The following is a 3,120-nucleotide window of genomic DNA, read 5'->3' on the forward strand; positions in this document are numbered from 1 at the left end:
GTTGGAATACAGTAGGTATAACACCCATATAAATAAATAATGAGTTCATTACAGTACCTTGAAGTGGTCTTTTATTCTCTTTCGCTAACGGAGCTCACGAGATTTTCTACTTTAAGTTTTGTGTTGTGAAGTTTTCAAGTTTTGGGTAAAGATTTGATGGATTATGGAACAAGGAGTGGCAAGAGCCTAAGCTTGGGGATTCCCATGGCACCCCCAATATAATCTAAGGACACCTAAAAGCCAAAGCTTGGGGATGCCCCGGAAGGCATCCCCTCTTTCGTCTACTTCTATCGGTAACTTTACTTGGAGCTATATTTTTATTTACCACATGATATGTATTTTGCTTGGAGCGTCTTGTATGATTTGAGTCTTTGCTTGTTAGTTTACCACAATCATCCTTACTGTACACACCTTTTGAGAGAGCCATACATGATTTGTAATTTGTTAGAATACTCTATGTGCTTCGCTTATATCTTTTGAGTTATATAATTTTGCTCAAGTGCTTCACTTATATCTTTTAGAGCACGGTAGTGGATTTGTTTTATAGAAACTATTGATCTCTCATGCTTCACTTAGATTATTTTGAGAGTCTAAATAGCATGGTAATTTGCTTAAAATCCTAATATGCTTGGTATACAAGATTAATAATAAAACTCTCTTATGAGTTTGTTGAATACTATGATAAGTTTGATACTTGATAATTGTTTTGAGATATGGAGATGGTGATATTAAAGTCATGCTAGTTGAGTAGTTGTGAATTTGAGAAATACTTGTGTTGAAGTTTGTGATTCCCGTAGCATGCACGTATGGTGAACCGTTATGTGATGAAGTCGGAGCAATATTTATTTATTGATTGTCTTCCTTATGAGTGGCGGTCGGGGACGCGCGATGGTGTTTTCCTACCAATGTATCCCCCTAGGAGCATGCGTGTAATACTTTGCTTTGATAAATTGTAGATTTTTGCAATAAGTATATGAGTTCTTTATGACTAATGTTGAGTCCATGGATTATACGCACTCTCACCCTTCCACCCTTGCTAGCCTCTCTAATACCGCACACCTTTCGCCGGTATCATACACCCACCATATACCTTCCTCAAAACAGCCACCATGCCTACGTATTATGGCATTTCCATAGCCATTCCGAGATATATTGCCATGCAACTTTCCACCGTTCCGTTTATGACACACTCCTTCATTGTCATATTGCTTAACATGATCATGTAGTTGACATCGTATTTGTGGCAAGGCCACCATTCATAATTCTTTCATACATGTCACTCATGCATCATTGCATATCCCGGTACACCGCCGGAGGCATTCACATAGGGTCATATTTTGTTTTAAGTATCGAGTTGTAATTGTTGAGTTGTAAGAAAAATAAAAGTGTGATGGTCATCATTATTAGAGCATTGTCCCAGTGAGGAAAGGATGATGGAGACTATGATTCCCCCACAAGTCGGGATGAGACTCCGGACGAAAAATAAATAAAAGAGGCCAAAGAAGCCCAAATAAAAAAAAGAAAAGAGGCTATAAAAAAGGAGAAAAGGCCCAAATAAAAAAAATAAAAAAATGAGAGAAAAAGAGATAAGGGACAATGTTACTATCCTTTTACCACACTTGTGCTTCAAAGTAGCACCATGATCTTCATAGTAGAGAGTCTCTCATGTCATCACTTTCATATACTAGTGGGAATTTTTCATTATAGAACTTGGCTTCTATATTCCAATGACGGGCTTCCTCAAATTGCCCTAGGTCTTCATGAGCAAGCAAGTTGGATGCACACCCACTTAGTTTCTTTTTGAGCTTTCATATACTTATAGATCTAGTGCATCCATTGCATGGCAATCCCTACTCACTCACATTGATATCTATTGATGGGCATCTCCATAGACCGTTGATACGCCTAGTTGATGTGAGACTATCTTCTCATTTTTGTCTTCTCCACAACCACCACTCTATTCCACCTATAGTGCTATATACATGGCTCACGCTCATGTATTGCGTGAAAATTGAAAAAGTTTTGAGAATGTCAAAAGTATGAAACAATTGCTTGGCTTGTCATCGGGGTTGTGCATAATTTAAATATTTTGTGTGGTGAAGATAGAGCATAGCCAGACTATATGATTTTGTAGGGATAACTTTCTTTAGCCATGTTATATTGAGAAGACATAATTGCTTTGTTAGTATGCTTGAAGTATTATTATTTTTATGTCAATATGAACTTTTGTCTTGAATCTTTCAGATCTGAATATTCATACCACAATTAAGAAGAATTACATTAAAATTATGCCAAGTAGCACTCCGCATCAAAAATTCTGTTTTTATCATTTACCTACTCGAGGACGAGCAGGAATTAAGCTTGGGGATGCTTGATACGTCTCCAACATATCTATAATTTTTTATTGCTCCATGCTATATTATCTACTGTTTTGGACATTATTGAGCTTTATTATCCACTTTTATATTATTTTTGGGACTAACCTATTAACTGGAGGCCCAGCCCAGAATTTTTGTTTTTTGCTTGTTTTAGGGTTTCGAAGAAAAGGAAGCAAACAGAGTCCAAACGGAATGAAACCTTCGGGAACGTGATTTTTCCATCGAATACAACTCAGGAGACTTGGACCCTCCGTCAAGACACGTAACAGGAGGCCACGAGGTAGGGGGGCGCGCCTACCCCCCCTCCCCCTGGCGTGCCCTCCACCCTCGTGGGCCCCCTGTTGCTCCACCGACGTACTTCTTCCTCATATATATACCCACGTACCCCCAAATGATCAGATACTGAGCCAAAAACCTAATTCCACCGCCGCAACTTTCTGTATCCATGAGATCCCATCTTGGGGCCTGTTCTGGAGCTCCGCCGGAGGGGGCGTCAATCACGGAGGGCTTCTACATCAACACCATAGCCCTTTCGATGAAGTGTGAGTAGTTTACCTCAGACCTACGGGTCCATAGTTAGTAGCTAGATGGCTTCTTCTCTCTTTTTGGACCTCAAATACAATGTTCTCCCCCTCTCTTGTGGAGAACTATTCGATGTAATCTTCTTTCTGCGGTGTGTTTGTTGAGACCAATGAATTGTGGGTTTATGATCAAGTCTATCTATGAATAATATTTGAATCTT

This window comes from Triticum urartu, chromosome 1, assembly GCF_003073215.2.
Source record: "Triticum urartu cultivar G1812 chromosome 1, Tu2.1, whole genome shotgun sequence".
Taxonomy (NCBI): Eukaryota; Viridiplantae; Streptophyta; class Magnoliopsida; order Poales; family Poaceae; genus Triticum; species Triticum urartu.